Here is a 22,342-nt window from a genome sequence, read left to right on the forward strand (position 1 = left end):
GTTGGGTTGGGTTGGGTTAGGTTTGGTTAGGTTAGGTTAGGTTACGTTAGGTTAGGTTAGGTTAGGTTACGTTAGGTTATGTTAGGTTAGGTTAGGTTACGTTAGGTTAGGTTAGATCAGGTAAGGTTAGGTTACGTTAGAATAGGGTAGGTTAGGTTAGGTTACGTTAGGTTAGGTTAGGTTAGGTTAGGTTTGGTTAGGTTAGGTTAGGTTAGCTTAGGTTAGGTTAGGTTGGGTTGGGTTAGGTTGGGTTAGGTTAGGTTAGGTTAGGTTGGGTTAGGTTAGTTTAGGTTGGGTTAGGTTAGGTTAGGTTGGGTTGGGTTGGGTTAGGTTAGGTTAGGTTAGGTTAGGTTAGGTAAGGTTAGGTTAGGTTAGGTTAGGTTACGTTAGGTTAAGGTATGAACCGTCGTAAAACCGCGTTAAACAATGTCACTTAGTGAGATGCAGTGTTTTTCACCTTTACAAGTTGGGAACTGCGATATCTAATGTGAAAGCGCATGAAACCGTCGTAATCTTGTAGAAAACATTGTAAAGTTGCGAGTAAAACGTTTTCTAACGATAGAAGTGCGAAGGTTAGGTTAGGTTAGGTTAGTTTAAGCTAGGTAGCGTCGTGAAACTACCAAAAACGACGTCATCTAACGAGATAGTGTTGTTTTATTGCGAGTATTAAACTGCGATAGGTGAAATGTTGTGAAAGCACACAAAACGGCATTAACAAGCCAAATACTGCGTGTTCTACCGTTACAAGTGCGAAACTGCTATATTGTGATATTCTCGTTAAAGCGCATGCAAGCATCGTGAAACCTTAAAGAACAATGTCATTTAGCGAGATACAGCGTTCTGTACTGCAATAGGTTGGTGAAAAACTGTGAGGTTATGCAAATATCGTAATTGTGAACGAAACAGTGTAATAGAGCGTTTTTAGATACAAGTGCGAATGTTCGGTTAGGTTAAGATATGAACCGTCGTAAAACCGCATTGAACAATGTCACTTTGTGAGATGCAGGTTTTTTCACCATTACAAGTCGGGAACTGCGATATCTAATGTGAAAGTGCATGAAACCGTCGTAATGTTGTAGAGAGCATTGTAAAGTAGCGAGTAAAATGTTTTCTAACGATAGAAGTGCGAAGGTTATATTAGGTTGAGTTATGTTAGTTTAAGCTAGGTAGCGTCGTGAGACCACCAAAAAAGACGTCATCTAACGAGATAGTGTTGTTTTATTGCATGTACGAAATTGCAATAGGTGAAATGTTGTGAAAGCACACAAAACGGCATGAACAAGCCAGATACTGCGTGTTGTACCGTTACAAGTGCGAAACTGCTATGTTGTGATATTCTCGTTAAAGCGCATGCAAGCATCGTGAAACCTTAAAGAATGATGTCATTTAGCGATATACAGCGTTCTGTACTGTAATAAGTTGGAGAAAAACTGTGAGGTCATGCAAATATCTTAAATGTGAACGAAACAGTGTGATAGAGCGTTTTTAGATACAAGTGCGAACGTTAGGTTCGGTTAAGATATGAACCGTCGTAAAACCGCATGAAACAATGTCACTAAGGGAGATGCAGTGTTTTTTACCGTTACAAGTCGGGAACTGCGATATCTAATGTGAAAGCGCTTGCAAACGTCGTTAGGTTAGGTTAGGTTAGGTTAAGTTAGGTTACGTTAGGTTAGGTTAGGTTAGGTTAGGTTAGGTTAGGTTAAATTAGGTTAGGTTAGGTTAGGTTAAGATATGAATCGCGCTAAAACCGCAATAAACAATGTCACTTAATGAGATGCTGTGTTTTTCACCATAACAAGTCAAAAACTGCGATATCTAATGTGAAAGCGCATGAAACCGTCGTAATCTTGGTGAAAACATTGTAAAGTAGCGAATAAAACGTTTTCTAACGATAGAAGTGCGAAAGTTAGGTTAGGTTATGTTAGTTTAAGCTAGGTAGCGTCGTGAAACCACCAAAAACGACGTCATCTAACGAGATAGTGTTGTTTTATTGCGAGTACGAAACTGCGATAGGTGAAATGTTGTGAAAGCACACAAAACGTCATGAACAAGCCAAATACTGCGTGTTGTACCGTTACAAGAGCGAAACTGCTATGTTGTGATATTCTCGTTAAAGCGCATGCAAGCATCGTGAAACCTTAAAGAACAATGTCATTTAGCGAGAGACAGCGTTCTGTACTGTAATAAGTTGGTGAAAAACTGTGAGGTCATGCAAATATCGTAATTGTGAACGAAACAGTGTAATAGAGCGTTTTTCATTACAAGTGCGAATCTTAAGTTAGGTTAAGATATGAACCGTCGTAAAACCGCATTAAACAATGTCACTTAGTGAGATGCAGTGTTTTTCACCATTACAAGTCGGGAACTGCGATATCTAATGTGAAAGCGCTTGCAAACGTCGTTAGGTTAGGTTAGGTTAGGTTAGGTTACGTTAGGTTAGGTTAGGTTAGGTTTGGTTAGGTTAGGTTAGGTTAGGTTATGTTAGGTAAGGTTTGGTTAGGTTAGGTTAGGTTAGGTTGGGTTAGGGTAGGTTAAGTAAGGTTAGGTTAGGTTGGGTTAGGTTAGGTTAGGTTAGGTTAAGGTATGAACCGCGCTAAAACCGCATTAAACAATGTCACTTAGTGAGATGCTGTGTTTTTCACCATTACAAGTCGGGAACTGCGATATCTAATGTGAAAGCGTATGAAACCGTCGTAATCTTGTAGAAAACATAGTAAAGTAGCGAATAAAACGTTTTCTAACGATAGAAGTGCGCAGGTCAGGTTAGTTTGAGCTAGGTAGCGTCGTGAAACTACCAAAAACGACGTCATCTAACGAGATAGTGTTGTTTTATTGCGAGTATTAAACTGCGATAGGTGAAATGTTGTGAAAGCACACAAAACGGCATGAACAAGCCAAATACTGCGTGTTTTACCGTTACAAGTGCGAAACTGCTATATTGTGATATTCTCGTTAAAGAGCATGCAAGCATCGTGAAACCTTAAAGAACAATGTCATTTAGCGAGATACAGCGTTCTGTACTGCAATAAGTTGGTGAAAAACTGTGAGGTTATGCAAATATCGTAATTGTGAACGAAACAGTGTAATAGAGCGTTTTTAGATACAAGTGCGAATGTTCGGTTAGGTTAAGATATGAACCGTCGTAAAACCGCATTAAACAATGTCACTTAGTGAGATGCAGTGTTTTTCACCATTACAAGTCGGGAACTGCGATATCTAATGTGAAAGCGCTTGCAACCGTCGTTAGGTTAGGTTAGGTTAGGTTTGGTTAGGTTAGGTTAGGTTAGGTTAGGTTAGGTTAGATCAGGTAAGGTTAGGTTACGTTAGGTTAGGTTACGTTAGGTTAGGTTAGGTTAGGTTAGGTTTGGTTAGGTTAGTTTAGGTTAGGTTAGGTTAGGTTAGGTTGGGTTGGGTTGGGTTAGGTTAGGTTAGGTTAGGTAAGGTTAGGTTAAGTTAGGTTAGGTTACGTTAGGTTAAGGTATGAACCGTCGTAAAACCGCGTTAAACAATGTCACTTAGTGAGATGCAGTGTTTTTCACCTTTACAAGTTGGGAACTGCGATATCTAATGTGAAAGCGCTTGAAACCGTCGTAATGTTGTAGAAAGCAATGTAAAGTAGCGAGTAAAACGTTTTCTAACGATAGAAGTCCGAAGGTTATGTTAGGTTGAGTTATGTTAGTTTAAGCTAGGTAGCGTCGTGAAACCACCAAAAACGACGTCATCTAACGAGATAGTGTTGTTTTATTGCGAGTACGAAACTGCGATAGGTGAAATGTTGTGAAAGCACACAAAACGTCATGAACAAGCCAAATACTGCGTGTTGTACCGTTACAAGTGCGAAACTGCTATGTTGTGATATTCTCGTTAAAGCGCATGCAAGCATCGTGAAACCTTAAAGAATGATGTCATTTAGCGAGAGACAGCGTTCTGTACTGTAATAAGTTGGTGAAAAACTGTGAGGTCATGCAAATATCGTAATTGTGAACGAAACAGTGTAATAGAGCGTTTCGAGATAAAAGCGCGAATGTTAGGTTAGGTTAAAATATGAACCGTCGTGAAACCGCATTGAACAATGCCACTTTGTGAGATGGAGGTTTTTTCACCATTACAAGTCGGGAACTGCGATATCTAATGTGAAAGTGCATGAAACCGTCGTAATGTTGTAGAGAGCATTGTAAAGTAGCGAGTAAAACGTTTTCTAACGATAGAAGTGCGAAGGATATGTTAGGTTGAATTATGTTAGTTTAAGCTAGGTAGCGTCGTGAAACCACCAAAAAAGACATAATATAACGAGATATAATTGTTTTATTGCATGTACGAAATTGCAATAGGTGAAATGTTGTGAAAGCACACAAAACGGCATGAACAAGCCAGACACTGCGTGTTGTACCGTTACAAGTGCGAAACTGCTATAATGTGATATTCTCGTTAAAGCGCATGCAAGCATCGTGAAACCTTAAAGAACAATGTCATTTAGCGAGATACAGCGTTCTGTACTGCAATAAGTTGGTGAAAAACTGTGAGGTTATGCAAATATCGTAATTGTGAACGAAACAGTGTAATAGAGCGTTTTTTAATACAAGTGCGAATCTTAAGTTAGGTTAAGGTATGAACCGTCGTAAAACCGCATTAAACAATGTCACTTAGTGAGATGTAGTGTTTTCCACCATTAAAAGTCGGGAACTGCGATATCTAATGTGAAAGCGCTTGCAAACGTCGTTAGGTTAGGTTAGGTTAGGTTACGTTAGGTTAGGTTAGGTTAGGTTTGGTTAGGTTAGGTTAGGTTAGGTTATGTTAGGTAAGGTTTGGTTAGGTCAGGTTAGGTTAGGTTGGGTTAGGGTAGGTTAAGTAAGGTTAGGTTAGGTTGGGTTAGGTTAGGTTAGGTTAGGTTAAGATATGAACCGCGCTAAAACCGCATTAAACAATGTCACTTAGTGAGATGCTGTGTTTTTCACCATTACAAGTGGGGAACTGCGATATCTAATGTGAAAGCGCATGAAACCGTCGTAATCTTGTAGAAAACATTGTAAAGTAGCGAATAAAACGTTTTCTAACGATAGAAGTGCGAAGGTTAGGTTAGTTTGAGCTAGGTAGCGTCGTGAAACCACCAAAAACGATGTCATCTAACGAGATAGTGTTGTTTTATTGCGAGTACGAAACTGCGATAGGTGAAATATTGTGAAAGCACACAAAATGGCATGAACTAGCGAGATACTGCGTGTTGTACCGTTACAAGGGCGAAACTGCTATGTTGTGATATTCTCGTTAAAGCGCATGCAAGCATCGTGAAACCTTAAAGAATGATGTCATTTAGCGAGAGACAGCGTTCTGTACTGTAATAAGTTGGTGAAAAACTGTGAGGTCATGCAAATATCGTAATTATGAACGAAACAGTGTAATAGGGCGTTTTGAGATACAAGCGCGAATGTTAGGTTAGGTTAAGATATGAACCGTCGTAAAACCGCATTGAACAATGTCACTTTGTGAGATGCAGGTTATTTCACCATTACAAGTCGGGAACTGCGATATCTAATGTGAAAGTGCATGAAACCGTCGTAATGTTGTAGAGAGCATTGTAAAGTAGCGAGTAAAATGTTTTCTAACGATAGAAGTGCGAAGGTTATATTAGGTTGAGTTATGTTAGTTTAAGCTAGGTAGCGTCGTGAGACCACCAAAAAGGACGTCATCTAACGAGATAGTGTTGTTTTATTGCATGTACGAAATTGCAATAGGTGAAATGTTGTGAAAGCACACAAAACGGCGTGAACAAGCCAGATAGTGCGTCTTGTACCGTTACAAGTGCGAAACTGCTATGTTGTGATATTCTCGTTAAAGCGCATGCAAGCATCGTGAAACCTTGAAGAATGATGTCATTTAGCGATATACAGCGTTCTGTACTGTAATAAGTTGGAGAAAAACTGTGAGGTCATGCAAATATCTTAAATGTGAACGAAACAGTGTGATAGAGCGTTTTTAGATACAAGTGCGAACGTTAGGTTCGGTCAAGATATGAACCGTCGTAAAACCGCATGAAACAATGTCACTAAGTGATATGCAGTGTTTTTCACCGTTACAAGTGGGGAACTGCGATATCTTATGTGAAAGCGCTTGCAAACGTCGTTAGGTTAGGTTAGGTTAGGTTAGGTTAAGTTAGGTTACGTTCGGTTAGGTTAGGTTAGGTAAGGTTAGGTTAGGTTAAATTAGGTTAGGTTAGGTTCGGTTAGGTTAAGATATGAACCGTTGTAAAACCGCATTAAACAATGTCACTTAGTGAGATGCAGTGTTTTTCACCATTAAATGTCGGGAACTGCGATATCTAATGTGAAAGCGCATGAAACCGTCGTAATCTTGTAGAAAACATTGTAAAGTAGCGAATAAAACGTTTTCTAACGATAGAAGTGCGAAGGTTAGGTTAGTTTGAGCTAGGTAGCGTCGTGAAACCACCAAAAACGATGTCATCTAACGAGATAGTGTTGTTTTATTGCGAGTACGAAACTGCGATAGGTGAAATATTGTGAAAGCACACAAAATGGCATGAACTAGCGAGATACTGCGTGTTGTACCGTTACAAGGGCGAAACTGCTATGTTGTGATATTCTCGTTAAAGCGCATGCAAGCATCGTGAAACCTTAAAGAATGATGTCATTTAGCGAGAGACAGCGTTCTGTACTGTAATAAGTTGGTGAAAAACTGTGAGGTCATGCAAATATCGTAATTGTGAACGAAACAGTGTAATAGGGCGTTTTGAGATACAAGCGCGAATGTTAGGTTAGGTTAAGATATGAACCGTCGTAAAACCGCATTGAACAATGTCACTTTGTGAGATGCAGGTTTTTTCACCGTTACAAGTGGGGAACTGCGATATCTAATGTGAAAGCGCTTGCAAACGTCGTTAGGTTAGGTTAGGTTAGGTTAGGTTAAGTTAGGTTACGTTAGGTTAGGTTAGGTTAGGTAAGGTTAGGTTAGGTTAAATTAGGTTAGGTTAGGTTAGGTTAAGATATGAACCGCGCTAAAACCGCAATAAACAATGTCACTTAATGAGATGCTGTGTTTTTCACCATAACAAGTCAAAAACTGCGATATCTAATGTGAAAGCGCATGAAACCGTCGTAATCTTGGTGAAAACATTGTAAAGTAGCGAATAAAACGTTTTCTAACGATAGAAGTGCGAAAGTTAGGTTAGGTTAGGTTAGTTTAAGCTAGGTAGCGCCGTGAAACCACCAAAAACGACGTCATCTAACGAGATAGTGTTGTTTTATTGCGAGTACAAAACTGCGATAGGTGAAATGTTGTGAAAGCACACAAAACGTCATGAACAAGCCAAATACTGCGTGTTGTACCGTTACAAGGGCGAAACTGCTATGTTGTGATATTCTCGTTAAAGCGCATGCAAGCATCGTGAAACCTTAAAGAATGATGTCATTTAGCGAGAGACAGCGTTCTGTACTGTAATAAGTTGGTGAAAAACTGTGAGGTCATGCAAATATCGTAATTGTGAACGAAACAGTGTAATAGGGCGTTTTGAGATACAAGCGCGAATGTTAGGTTAGGTTAAGATATGAACCGTCGTAAAACCGCATTAAACAATGTCACTTAGTGAGATGTAGTGTCTTTCACCATTACAAGTCGGGAACTGCGATATTCAATGGGAAAGCGCTTGCAAACGTCGTTAGGTTAGGTTAGGTTAGGTTAGGTTAGGTTAGGTTTGGTTAGGTTAGGTTAGGTTAGGTTATGTTAGGTAAGGTTTGGTTAGGTTAGGTTAGGTTAGGTTGGGTTAGGTCGGGTTAAGTAAGGTTAGGTTAGGTTGGGTTAGGTTAGGTTAGGTTAGGTTAGGTTAAGATATGAACCGCGCTAAAACCGCATTAAACAATGTCAGTAAGATGTAGTGTTTTTCAACATTACAAGTCGGGAACTACGATATCTAATAGGAAAGCGCATGAAACCGTCGTAATCTTGTAGAAAACATTGTAAAGTTGCGAGTAAAACGTTTTCTAACGAAACAGAAGTGCGAAGGTTAGGTTAGGTTAGGTTAGTTTAAGCTAGGTAGCGTCGTGAAACTACCAAAAACGACGTCATCTAACGAGATAGTGTTGTTTTATTGCGAGTATTAAACTGCGGTAGGTGAAATGTTGTGAAAGCACACAAAACGGCATGAACAAGCCAAATAGTGCGTGTTCTACCGTTACAAGTGCGAAACTGCTATATTGTGATATTCTCGTTAAAGCGCATGCAAGCATCGTGAAACCTTAAAGAACAATGTCATTTAGTGAGATACAGCGTTCTGTACTGCAATAAGTTGGTGAAAAACTGTGAGGTTATGCAAATATCGTAATTGTGAACGAAACTGTGTAATAGAGCGTTTTTAGATACAAGTGCGAATGTTCGGTTAGGTTAAGATATGAACCGTCGTAAAACCGCATTAAACAATGTCACTTAGTGAGATGCAGTGTTTTTCACCATTACAAGTCGGGAACTGCGATATCTAATGTGAAAGCGCTTGCAACCGTCGTTAGGTTAGGTTAGGTTAGGTTAGGTTAGGTTTGGTTAGGTTAGGTTAGGTTAGGTTAGATTAGGTTAGGTTGGGTTGAGTTGGGTTAGGTTAGGTTAGGTTACGTTGGGTTAGGTTAGGTTAGGTTAGGCTACGTTAGGTTAGGTTAGGTTACGTTAGGTTAGGTTAGGTTAGGTAAGGATAATTTGGTTAGGTTAGGTAATGTTAGGTTAGGTTACGTTGGGGTGGGTGTTGTTGGGTTGGGTTGGGTTGGGTTAGGTTTGTTTAGGTTAGGTTAGGTTACGTTAGGTTAGGTTAGGTTAGGTTACGTTAGGTTATGTTAGGTTAGGTTAGGTTACGTTAGGTTAGGTTAGATCAGGTAAGGTTAGGTTACGTTAGAATAGGTTAGGTTAGGTTAGGTTACGTTAGGTTAGGTTAGGTTAGGTTAGGTTTGGTTAGGTTAGTTTAGGTTAGGTTAGGTTAGGTTGGGTTGGGTTGGGTTAGGTTGGGTTAGGTTAGGTTATGTTAGGTTGGGTTAGGTTAGTTTAGGTTAGGTTAGGTTAGGTTGGGTTGGGTTGGGTTAGGTTAGGTTAGGTTAGGTTAGGTAAGGTTAGGTTAGGTTAGGTTACGTTAGGTTAAGGTATGAACCGTCGTAAAACCGCGTTAAACAATGTCACTTAGTGAGATGCAGTGTTTTTCACCTTTACAAGTTGGGAACTGCGATATCTAATGTGAAAGCGCTTGAAACCGTCGTAATGTTGTAGAAAGCAATGTAAAGTAGCGAGTAAAACGTTTTCTAACGATAGAAGTCTGAAGGTTATGTTAGGTTGAGTTGTGTTAGTTTAGGCTAGGTAGCGTCGTGAAACCACCAAAAACGACGTCATCTAACGAGATAGTGTTGTTTTATTGCGAGTACGAAACTGCGATAGGTGAAATGTTGTGAAAGCACACAAAACGTCATGAACAAGCCAAATACTGCGTGTTGTACCGTTACAAGTGCGAAACTGCTATGTTGTGATATTCTCGTTAAAGCGCATGCAAGCATCGTGAAACCTTAAAGAATGATGTCATTTAGCGAGAGACAGCGTTCTGTACTGTAATAAGTTGGTGAAAAACTGTGAGGTCATGCAAATATCGTAATTGTGAACGAAACAGTGTAATAGAGCGTTTTGAGATACAAGCGCGAATGTTAGGTTAGGTTAAGATATGAACCGTCGTAAAACCGCATTAAACAATGTCACTTAGTGAGATGCAGTGTTTTTCACCATTACAAGACGGGAACTGCGATATCTAATGTGAAAGCGCTTGCAAACGTCGTTAGGTTAGGTTAGGTTTGGTTAGGTTAGGTTAGGTTAGGTTAGGTTAGGTTTGGTTAGGTTAGGTTAGGTTAGGTTATGTTAGGTAAGGTTTGGTTAGGTTAGGTTAGGTTAGGTTGGGTTAGGTCGGGTTAAGTAAGGTTAGGTTAGGTTAGGTTAGGTTAGGTTAGGTTAGGTTAGGTTAAGATATGAACCGCGCTAAAACCGCATTAAACAATGTCACTTAGATGTAGTGTTTTTCAACATTACAAGTCGGGAACTACGATATCTAATAGGAAAGCGCATGAAACCGTCGTAATCTTGTAGAAAACATTGTAAAGTTGCGAGTAAAACGTTTTCTAACGATAGAAGTGCGAAGGTTAGGTTAGGTTAGGTTAGTTTAAGCTAGGTAGCGTCGTGAAACTACCAAAAACGACGTCATCCAACGAGATAGTGTTGTTTTATTGCGAGTATTAAACTGCGATAGGTGAAATGTTGTGAAAGCACACAAAGCGGCATGAACAAGCCAAATACTGCGTGTTCTACCGTTACAAGTGCGAAACTGCTATATTGTGATATTCTCGTTAAAGCGCATGCAAGCATCGTGAAACCTTAAAGAACAATGTCATTTAGCGAGATACAGCGTTCTGTACTGCAATAAGTTGGTGAGAAACTGTGAGGTCAAGCAAATATCGTAATTGTGAACGAAACAGTGTAATAGAGCGTTTTTAGATACAAGTGCGAATGTTCGGTTAGGTTAAGATATGAACCGTCGTAAAACCGCATTAAACAATGTCACTTAGTGAGATGCAGTGTTTTTCACCATTAAATGTCGGGAACTGTGATATCTAATGTGAAAGCGCTTGCAAACGTCGTTAGGTTAGGTTAGGCTAGGTTAGGTTAGGTTAGGTTACGTTAGGTTAGGTTAGGTTAGGTTTGGTTAGGTTAGGTTAGGTTAGGTTATGTTAGGTAAGGTTAGGTTAGGTTAGGTTAGGTTGGGTTAGGTTGGGTTAAGTAAGGTTAGGTTAGGTTAGGTTAGGTTAGGTTAGGTTAGGTTAGGTTAAGGTATGAACCGCGCTAAAACCGCATTAAACAATGTCACTTAGTGAGATGCTGTGTTTTTCACCATTACAAGTGGGGAACTGCGATATCTAATGTGAAAGCGCATGAAACCGTCGTAATCTTGTAGAAAACATTGTAAAGTAGCGAATAAAACGTTTTCTAACGATAGAAGTGCGAAGGTTAGGTTAGTTTGAGCTAGGTAGCGTCGTGAAACCACCAAAAACGATGTCATCTAACGAGATAGTGTTGTTTTATTGCGAGTACGAAACTGCGATAGGTGAAATATTGTGAAAGCACACAAAATGGCATGAACTAGCGAGATACTGCGTGTTGTACCGTTACAAGGGCGAAACTGCTATGTTGTGATATTCTCGTTGAAGCGCATGCAAGCATCGTGAAACCTTAAAGAATGATGTCATTTAGCGAGAGACAGCGTTCTGTACTGTAATAAGTTGGTGAAAAACTGTGAGGTCATGCAAATATCGTAATTGTGAACGAAACAGTGTAATAGGGCGTTTTGAGATACAAGCGCGAATGTTAGGTTAGGTTAAGATATGAACCGTCGTAAAACCGCATTGAACAATGTCACTTTGTGAGATGCAGGTTTTTTCACCATTACAAGTCGGGAACTGCGATATCTAATGTGAAAGTGCATGAAACCGTCGTAATGTTGTAGAGAGCATTGTAAAGTAGCGAGTAAAATGTTTTCTAACGATAGAAGTGCGAAGGTTAGGTTGGTTTGAGCTAGGTAGCGTCGTGAAACCACCAAAAACGATGTCATCTAACGAGATAGTGTTGTTTTATTGCGAGTACGAAACTGCGATAGGTGAAATATTGTGAAAGCACACAAAATGGCATGAACTAGCGAGATACTGCGTGTTGTACCGTTACAAGGGCGAAACTGCTATGTTGTGATATTCTCGTTAAAGCGCATGCAAGCATCGTGAAACCTTAAAGAATGATGTCATTTAGCGAGAGACAGCGTTCTGTACTGTAATAAGTTGGTGAAAAACTGTGAGATCATGCAAATATCGTAATTGTGAACGAAACAGTGTAATAGGGCGTTTTGAGATACAAGCGCGAATGTTAGGTTAGGTTAAGGTATGAACCGTCGTAAAACCGCGTTAAACAATGTCACTTAGTGAGATGCAGTGTTTTTCACCTTTACAAGTTGGGAACTGCGATATCTAATGTGAAAGCGCTTGAAACCGTCGTAATGTTGTAGAAAGCAATGTAAAGTAGCGAGTAAAACGTTTTCTAACGATAGAAGTCCGAAGGTTATGTTAGGTTGAGTTATGTTAGTTTAAGCTAGGTAGCGTCGTGAAACCACCAAAAACGACGTCATCTAACGAGATAGTGTTGTTTTATTGCGAGTACGAAACTGCGATAGGTGAAATGTTGTGAAAGCACACAAAACGTCATGAACAAGCCAAATACTGCGTGTTGTACCGTTACAAGTGCGAAACTGCTATGTTGTGATATTCTCGTTAAAGCGCATGCAAGCATCGTGAAACCTTAAAGAATGATGTCATTTAGCGAGAGACAGCGTTCTGTACTGTAATAAGTTGGTGAAAAACTGTGAGGTCATGCAAATATCGTAATTGTGAACGAAACAGTGTAATAGAGCGTTTCGAGATAAAAGCGCGAATGTTAGGTTAGGTTAAAATATGAACCGTCGTGAAACCGCATTGAACAATGCCACTTTGTGAGATGGAGGTTTTTTCACCATTACAAGTCGGGAACTGCGATATCTAATGTGAAAGTGCATGAAACCGTCGTAATGTTGTAGAGAGCATTGTAAAGTAGCGAGTAAAACGTTTTCTAACGATAGAAGTGCGAAGGATATGTTAGGTTGAATTATGTTAGTTTAAGCTAGGTAGCGTCGTGAAACCACCAAAAAAGACATAATATAACGAGATATAATTGTTTTATTGCATGTACGAAATTGCAATAGGTGAAATGTTGTGAAAGCACACAAAACGGCATGAACAAGCCAGACACTGCGTGTTGTACCGTTACAAGTGCGAAACTGCTATAATGTGATATTCTCGTTAAAGCGCATGCAAGCATCGTGAAACCTTAAAGAACAATGTCATTTAGCGAGATACAGCGTTCTGTACTGCAATAAGTTGGTGAAAAACTGTGAGGTTATGCAAATATCGTAATTGTGAACGAAACAGTGTAATAGAGCGTTTTTTAATACAAGTGCGAATCTTAAGTTAGGTTAAGGTATGAACCGTCGTAAAACCGCATTAAACAATGTCACTTAGTGAGATGTAGTGTTTTCCACCATTAAAAGTCGGGAACTGCGATATCTAATGTGAAAGCGCTTGCAAACGTCGTTAGGTTAGGTTAGGTTAGGTTACGTTAGGTTAGGTTAGGTTAGGTTTGGTTAGGTTAGGTTAGGTTAGGTTATGTTAGGTAAGGTTTGGTTAGGTCAGGTTAGGTTAGGTTGGGTTAGGGTAGGTTAAGTAAGGTTAGGTTAGGTTGGGTTAGGTTAGGTTAGGTTAGGTTAAGATATGAACCGCGCTAAAACCGCATTAAACAATGTCACTTAGTGAGATGCTGTGTTTTTCACCATTACAAGTGGGGAACTGCGATATCTAATGTGAAAGCGCATGAAACCGTCGTAATCTTGTAGAAAACATTGTAAAGTAGCGAATAAAACGTTTTCTAACGATAGAAGTGCGAAGGTTAGGTTAGTTTGAGCTAGGTAGCGTCGTGAAACCACCAAAAACGATGTCATCTAACGAGATAGTGTTGTTTTATTGCGAGTACGAAACTGCGATAGGTGAAATATTGTGAAAGCACACAAAATGGCATGAACTAGCGAGATACTGCGTGTTGTACCGTTACAAGGGCGAAACTGCTATGTTGTGATATTCTCGTTAAAGCGCATGCAAGCATCGTGAAACCTTAAAGAATGATGTCATTTAGCGAGAGACAGCGTTCTGTACTGTAATAAGTTGGTGAAAAACTGTGAGGTCATGCAAATATCGTAATTATGAACGAAACAGTGTAATAGGGCGTTTTGAGATACAAGCGCGAATGTTAGGTTAGGTTAAGATATGAACCGTCGTAAAACCGCATTGAACAATGTCACTTTGTGAGATGCAGGTTATTTCACCATTACAAGTCGGGAACTGCGATATCTAATGTGAAAGTGCATGAAACCGTCGTAATGTTGTAGAGAGCATTGTAAAGTAGCGAGTAAAATGTTTTCTAACGATAGAAGTGCGAAGGTTATATTAGGTTGAGTTATGTTAGTTTAAGCTAGGTAGCGTCGTGAGACCACCAAAAAGGACGTCATCTAACGAGATAGTGTTGTTTTATTGCATGTACGAAATTGCAATAGGTGAAATGTTGTGAAAGCACACAAAACGGCGTGAACAAGCCAGATAGTGCGTCTTGTACCGTTACAAGTGCGAAACTGCTATGTTGTGATATTCTCGTTAAAGCGCATGCAAGCATCGTGAAACCTTGAAGAATGATGTCATTTAGCGATATACAGCGTTCTGTACTGTAATAAGTTGGAGAAAAACTGTGAGGTCATGCAAATATCTTAAATGTGAACGAAACAGTGTGATAGAGCGTTTTTAGATACAAGTGCGAACGTTAGGTTCGGTCAAGATATGAACCGTCGTAAAACCGCATGAAACAATGTCACTAAGTGATATGCAGTGTTTTTCACCGTTACAAGTGGGGAACTGCGATATCTTATGTGAAAGCGCTTGCAAACGTCGTTAGGTTAGGTTAGGTTAGGTTAGGTTAAGTTAGGTTACGTTCGGTTAGGTTAGGTTAGGTAAGGTTAGGTTAGGTTAAATTAGGTTAGGTTAGGTTCGGTTAGGTTAAGATATGAACCGTTGTAAAACCGCATTAAACAATGTCACTTAGTGAGATGCAGTGTTTTTCACCATTAAATGTCGGGAACTGCGATATCTAATGTGAAAGCGCATGAAACCGTCGTAATCTTGTAGAAAACATTGTAAAGTAGCGAATAAAACGTTTTCTAACGATAGAAGTGCGAAGGTTAGGTTAGTTTGAGCTAGGTAGCGTCGTGAAACCACCAAAAACGATGTCATCTAACGAGATAGTGTTGTTTTATTGCGAGTACGAAACTGCGATAGGTGAAATATTGTGAAAGCACACAAAATGGCATGAACTAGCGAGATACTGCGTGTTGTACCGTTACAAGGGCGAAACTGCTATGTTGTGATATTCTCGTTAAAGCGCATGCAAGCATCGTGAAACCTTAAAGAATGATGTCATTTAGCGAGAGACAGCGTTCTGTACTGTAATAAGTTGGTGAAAAACTGTGAGGTCATGCAAATATCGTAATTGTGAACGAAACAGTGTAATAGGGCGTTTTGAGATACAAGCGCGAATGTTAGGTTAGGTTAAGATATGAACCGTCGTAAAACCGCATTGAACAATGTCACTTTGTGAGATGCAGGTTTTTTCACCGTTACAAGTGGGGAACTGCGATATCTAATGTGAAAGCGCTTGCAAACGTCGTTAGGTTAGGTTAGGTTAGGTTAGGTTAAGTTAGGTTACGTTAGGTTAGGTTAGGTTAGGTAAGGTTAGGTTAGGTTAAATTAGGTTAGGTTAGGTTAGGTTAAGATATGAACCGCGCTAAAACCGCAATAAACAATGTCACTTAATGAGATGCTGTGTTTTTCACCATAACAAGTCAAAAACTGCGATATCTAATGTGAAAGCGCATGAAACCGTCGTAATCTTGGTGAAAACATTGTAAAGTAGCGAATAAAACGTTTTCTAACGATAGAAGTGCGAAAGTTAGGTTAGGTTAGGTTAGTTTAAGCTAGGTAGCGCCGTGAAACCACCAAAAACGACGTCATCTAACGAGATAGTGTTGTTTTATTGCGAGTACAAAACTGCGATAGGTGAAATGTTGTGAAAGCACACAAAACGTCATGAACAAGCCAAATACTGCGTGTTGTACCGTTACAAGGGCGAAACTGCTATGTTGTGATATTCTCGTTAAAGCGCATGCAAGCATCGTGAAACCTTAAAGAATGATGTCATTTAGCGAGAGACAGCGTTCTGTACTGTAATAAGTTGGTGAAAAACTGTGAGGTCATGCAAATATCGTAATTGTGAACGAAACAGTGTAATAGGGCGTTTTGAGATACAAGCGCGAATGTTAGGTTAGGTTAAGATATGAACCGTCGTAAAACCGCATTAAACAATGTCACTTAGTGAGATGTAGTGTCTTTCACCATTACAAGTCGGGAACTGCGATATTCAATGGGAAAGCGCTTGCAAACGTCGTTAGGTTAGGTTAGGTTAGGTTAGGTTAGGTTAGGTTTGGTTAGGTTAGGTTAGGTTAGGTTATGTTAGGTAAGGTTTGGTTAGGTTAGGTTAGGTTAGGTTGGGTTAGGTCGGGTTAAGTAAGGTTAGGTTAGGTTGGGTTAGGTTAGGTTAGGTTAGGTTAGGTTAAGATATGAACCGCGCTAAAACCGCATTAAACAATGTCAGTAAGATGTAGTGTTTTTCAACATTACAAGTCGGGAACTACGATATCTAATAGGAAAGCGCATGAAACCGTCGTAATCTTGTAGAAAACATTGTAAAGTTGCGAGTAAAACGTTTTCTAACGAAACAGAAGTGCGAAGGTTAGGTTAGGTTAGGTTAGTTTAAGCTAGGTAGCGTCGTGAAACTACCAAAAACGACGTCATCTAACGAGATAGTGTTGTTTTATTGCGAGTATTAAACTGCGGTAGGTGAAATGTTGTGAAAGCACACAAAACGGCATGAACAAGCCAAATAGTGCGTGTTCTACCGTTACAAGTGCGAAACTGCTATATTGTGATATTCTCGTTAAAGCGCATGCAAGCATCGTGAAACCTTAAAGAACAATGTCATTTAGTGAGATACAGCGTTCTGTACTGCAATAAGTTGGTGAAAAACTGTGAGGTTATGCAAATATCGTAATTGTGAACGAAACTGTGTAATAGAGCGTTTTTAGATACAAGTGCGAATGTTCGGTTAGGTTAAGATATGAACCGTCGTAAAACCGCATTAAACAATGTCACTTAGTGAGATGCAGTGTTTTTCACCATTACAAGTCGGGAACTGCGATATCTAATGTGAAAGCGCTTGCAACCGTCGTTAGGTTAGGTTAGGTTAGGTTAGGTTAGGTTTGGTTAGGTTAGGTTAGGTTAGGTTAGATTAGGTTAGGTTGGGTTGAGTTGGGTTAGGTTAGGTTAGGTTACGTTGGGTTAGGTTAGGTTAGGTTAGGCTACGTTAGGTTAGGTTAGGTTACGTTAGGTTAGGTTAGGTTAGGTAAGGATAATTTGGTTAGGTTAGGTAATGTTAGGTTAGGTTACGTTGGGGTGGGTGTTGTTGGGTTGGGTTGGGTTGGGTTAGGTTTGTTTAGGTTAGGTTAGGTTACGTTAGGTTAGGTTAGGTTAGGTTACGTTAGGTTATGTTAGGTTAGGTTAGGTTACGTTAGGTTAGGTTAGATCAGGTAAGGTTAGGTTACGTTAGAATAGGTTAGGTTAGGTTAGGTTACGTTAGGTTAGGTTAGGTTAGGTTAGGTTTGGTTAGGTTAGTTTAGGTTAGGTTAGGTTAGGTTGGGTTGGGTTGGGTTAGGTTGGGTTAGGTTAGGTTATGTTAGGTTGGGTTAGGTTAGTTTAGGTTAGGTTAGGTTAGGTTGGGTTGGGTTGGGTTAGGTTAGGTTAGGTTAGGTTAGGTAAGGTTAGGTTAGGTTAGGTTACGTTAGGTTAAGGTATGAACCGTCGTAAAACCGCGTTAAACAATGTCACTTAGTGAGATGCAGTGTTTTTCACCTTTACAAGTTGGGAACTGCGATATCTAATGTGAAAGCGCTTGAAACCGTCGTAATGTTGTAGAAAGCAATGTAAAGTAGCGAGTAAAACGTTTTCTAACGATAGAAGTCTGAAGGTTATGTTAGGTTGAGTTGTGTTAGTTTAGGCTAGGTAGCGTCGTGAAACCACCAAAAACGACGTCATCTAACGAGATAGTGTTGTTTTATTGCGAGTACGAAACTGCGATAGGTGAAATGTTGTGAAAGCACACAAAACGTCATGAACAAGCCAAATACTGCGTGTTGTACCGTTACAAGTGCGAAACTGCTATGTTGTGATATTCTCGTTAAAGCGCATGCAAGCATCGTGAAACCTTAAAGAATGATGTCATTTAGCGAGAGACAGCGTTCTGTACTGTAATAAGTTGGTGAAAAACTGTGAGGTCATGCAAATATCGTAATTGTGAACGAAACAGTGTAATAGAGCGTTTTGAGATACAAGCGCGAATGTTAGGTTAGGTTAAGATATGAACCGTCGTAAAACCGCATTAAACAATGTCACTTAGTGAGATGCAGTGTTTTTCACCATTACAAGACGGGAACTGCGATATCTAATGTGAAAGCGCTTGCAAACGTCGTTAGGTTAGGTTAGGTTTGGTTAGGTTAGGTTAGGTTAGGTTAGGTTAGGTTTGGTTAGGTTAGGTTAGGTTAGGTTATGTTAGGTAAGGTTTGGTTAGGTTAGGTTAGGTTAGGTTGGGTTAGGTCGGGTTAAGTAAGGTTAGGTTAGGTTAGGTTAGGTTAGGTTAGGTTAGGTTAGGTTAAGATATGAACCGCGCTAAAACCGCATTAAACAATGTCACTTAGATGTAGTGTTTTTCAACATTACAAGTCGGGAACTACGATATCTAATAGGAAAGCGCATGAAACCGTCGTAATCTTGTAGAAAACATTGTAAAGTTGCGAGTAAAACGTTTTCTAACGATAGAAGTGCGAAGGTTAGGTTAGGTTAGGTTAGTTTAAGCTAGGTAGCGTCGTGAAACTACCAAAAACGACGTCATCCAACGAGATAGTGTTGTTTTATTGCGAGTATTAAACTGCGATAGGTGAAATGTTGTGAAAGCACACAAAGCGGCATGAACAAGCCAAATACTGCGTGTTCTACCGTTACAAGTGCGAAACTGCTATATTGTGATATTCTCGTTAAAGCGCATGCAAGCATCGTGAAACCTTAAAGAACAATGTCATTTAGCGAGATACAGCGTTCTGTACTGCAATAAGTTGGTGAGAAACTGTGAGGTCAAGCAAATATCGTAATTGTGAACGAAACAGTGTAATAGAGCGTTTTTAGATACAAGTGCGAATGTTCGGTTAGGTTAAGATATGAACCGTCGTAAAACCGCATTAAACAATGTCACTTAGTGAGATGCAGTGTTTTTCACCATTAAATGTCGGGAACTGTGATATCTAATGTGAAAGCGCTTGCAAACGTCGTTAGGTTAGGTTAGGCTAGGTTAGGTTAGGTTAGGTTACGTTAGGTTAGGTTAGGTTAGGTTTGGTTAGGTTAGGTTAGGTTAGGTTATGTTAGGTAAGGTTAGGTTAGGTTAGGTTAGGTTGGGTTAGGTTGGGTTAAGTAAGGTTAGGTTAGGTTAGGTTAGGTTAGGTTAGGTTAGGTTAGGTTAAGGTATGAACCGCGCTAAAACCGCATTAAACAATGTCACTTAGTGAGATGCTGTGTTTTTCACCATTACAAGTGGGGAACTGCGATATCTAATGTGAAAGCGCATGAAACCGTCGTAATCTTGTAGAAAACATTGTAAAGTAGCGAATAAAACGTTTTCTAACGATAGAAGTGCGAAGGTTAGGTTAGTTTGAGCTAGGTAGCGTCGTGAAACCACCAAAAACGATGTCATCTAACGAGATAGTGTTGTTTTATTGCGAGTACGAAACTGCGATAGGTGAAATATTGTGAAAGCACACAAAATGGCATGAACTAGCGAGATACTGCGTGTTGTACCGTTACAAGGGCGAAACTGCTATGTTGTGATATTCTCGTTGAAGCGCATGCAAGCATCGTGAAACCTTAAAGAATGATGTCATTTAGCGAGAGACAGCGTTCTGTACTGTAATAAGTTGGTGAAAAACTGTGAGGTCATGCAAATATCGTAATTGTGAACGAAACAGTGTAATAGGGCGTTTTGAGATACAAGCGCGAATGTTAGGTTAGGTTAAGATATGAACCGTCGTAAAACCGCATTGAACAATGTCACTTTGTGAGATGCAGGTTTTTTCACCATTACAAGTCGGGAACTGCGATATCTAATGTGAAAGTGCATGAAACCGTCGTAATGTTGTAGAGAGCATTGTAAAGTAGCGAGTAAAATGTTTTCTAACGATAGAAGTGCGAAGGTTAGGTTGGTTTGAGCTAGGTAGCGTCGTGAAACCACCAAAAACGATGTCATCTAACGAGATAGTGTTGTTTTATTGCGAGTACGAAACTGCGATAGGTGAAATATTGTGAAAGCACACAAAATGGCATGAACTAGCGAGATACTGCGTGTTGTACCGTTACAAGGGCGAAACTGCTATGTTGTGATATTCTCGTTAAAGCGCATGCAAGCATCGTGAAACCTTAAAGAATGATGTCATTTAGCGAGAGACAGCGTTCTGTACTGTAATAAGTTGGTGAAAAACTGTGAGATCATGCAAATATCGTAATTGTGAACGAAACAGTGTAATAGGGCGTTTTGAGATACAAGCGCGAATGTTAGGTTAGGTTAAGATATGAACCGTCGTAAAACCGCATTGAACAATGTCACTTTGTGAGATGCAGGTTTTTTCACCGTTACAAGTGGGGAACTGCGATATCTAATGTGAAAGCGCTTGCAAACGTCGTTAGGTTAGGTTAGGTTAGGTTAGGTTAAGTTAGGTTACGTTAGGTTAGGTTAGGTTAGGTAAGGTTAGGTTAGGTTAAATTAGGTTAGGTTAGGTTAGGTTAAGATATGAACCGCGCTAAAACCGCAATAAACAATGTCACTTAATGAGATGCTGTGTTTTTCACCATAACAAGTCAAAAACTGCGATCTCTAATGTGAAAGCGCATGAAACCGTCGTAATCTTGGTGAAAACATTGTAAAGTAGCGAATAAAACGTTTTCTAACGATAGAAGTGCGACAGTTAGGTTAGGTTAGGTTAGTTTAAGCTAGGTAGCGCCGTGAAACCACCAAAAACGACGTCATCTAACGAGATAGTGTTGTTTTATTGCGAGTACAAAACTGCGATAGGTGAAATGTTGTGAAAGCACACAAAACGTCATGAACAAGCCAAATACTGCGTGTTGTACCGTTACAAGTGCGAAACTGCTATGTTGTGATATTCTCGTTAAAGCGCATGCAAGCATCGTGAAACCTTAAAGAACAATGTCATTTAGCGAGAGACAGCGTTCTGTACGGTAATAAGTTGGTGAAAAACTGTGAGGTCATGCAAATATCGTAATTGTGAACGAAACAGTGTAATAGAGCGTTTTTCAATACAAGTGCGAATCTTAGGTTAAGATATGAACCGTCGTAAAACCGCATTAAACAATGTCACTTAGTGAGATGCAGTGTTTTTCACCATTACAAGTCGGGAACTGCGATATCTAATGTGAAAGCGCTTGCAACCGTCGTTAGGTTAGGTTAGGTTAGGTTAGGTTTGGTTAGGTTAGGTTAGGTTAGGTTAGATTAGGTTAGGTTGGGTTGAGTTGGGTTAGGTTAGGTTAGGTTACGTTGGGTTAGGTTAGGTTAGGCTACGTTGGGTTAGGTTAGGTTACGTTAGGTTAGGTTAGGTTAGGTAAGGATAATTTGGTTAGGTTAGGTAAGGTTAGGTTAGGTTAGGTTAGGTTGGGGTGGGTGTTGTTGGGTTGGGTTGGGTTGGGTTAGGTTTGGTTAGGTTAGGTTAGGTTACGTTATGTTAGGTTAGGTTAGGTTAGGTTACGTTAGGTTATTTTAGGTTAGGTTAGGTTACGTTAGGTTAGGTTAGATCAGGTAAGGTTAGGTTACGTTAGAATAGGTTAGGTTAGGTTAGGTTACGTTAGGTTAGGTTAGGTTAGGTTAGGTTAGGTTTGGTTAGGTTAGTTTAGGTTAGGTTAGGTTAGGTTAGGTTGGGTTGGGTTGGGTTAGGTTAGGTTAGGTTAGGTAAGGTTAGGTTAAGTTAGGTTAGGTTACGTTAGGTTAAGGTATGAACCGTCGTAAAACCGCGTTAAACAATGTCACTTAGTGAGATGCAGTGTTTTTCACCTTTACAAGTTGGGAACTGCGATATCTAATGTGAAAGCGCTTGAAACCGTCGTATTGTAGTAGAAAGCAATGTAAAGTAGCGAGTAAAACGTTTTCTAACGATAGAAGTCCGAAGGTTATGTTAGGTTGAGTTATGTTAGTTTAAGCTAGGTAGCGTCGTGAAACCACCAAAAACGACGTCATCTAACGAGATAGTGTTGTTTTATTGCGAGTACGAAACTGCGATAGGTGAAATGTTGTGAAAGCACACAAAACGTCATGAACAAGCCAAATACTGCGTGTTGTACCGTTACAAGTGCGAAACTGCTATGTTGTGATATTCTCGTTAAAGCGCATGCAAGCATCGTGAAACCTTAAAGAATGATGTCATTTAGCGAGAGACAGCGTTCTGTACTGTAAAAGGTTGGTGAAAAACATTGAGGTCACGCAA

The sequence above is a fragment of the Rhipicephalus microplus genome, unplaced genomic scaffold (genome assembly GCF_043290135.1).
Source record: "Rhipicephalus microplus isolate Deutch F79 unplaced genomic scaffold, USDA_Rmic scaffold_33, whole genome shotgun sequence".
Classification (NCBI taxonomy): domain Eukaryota; kingdom Metazoa; phylum Arthropoda; class Arachnida; order Ixodida; family Ixodidae; genus Rhipicephalus; species Rhipicephalus microplus.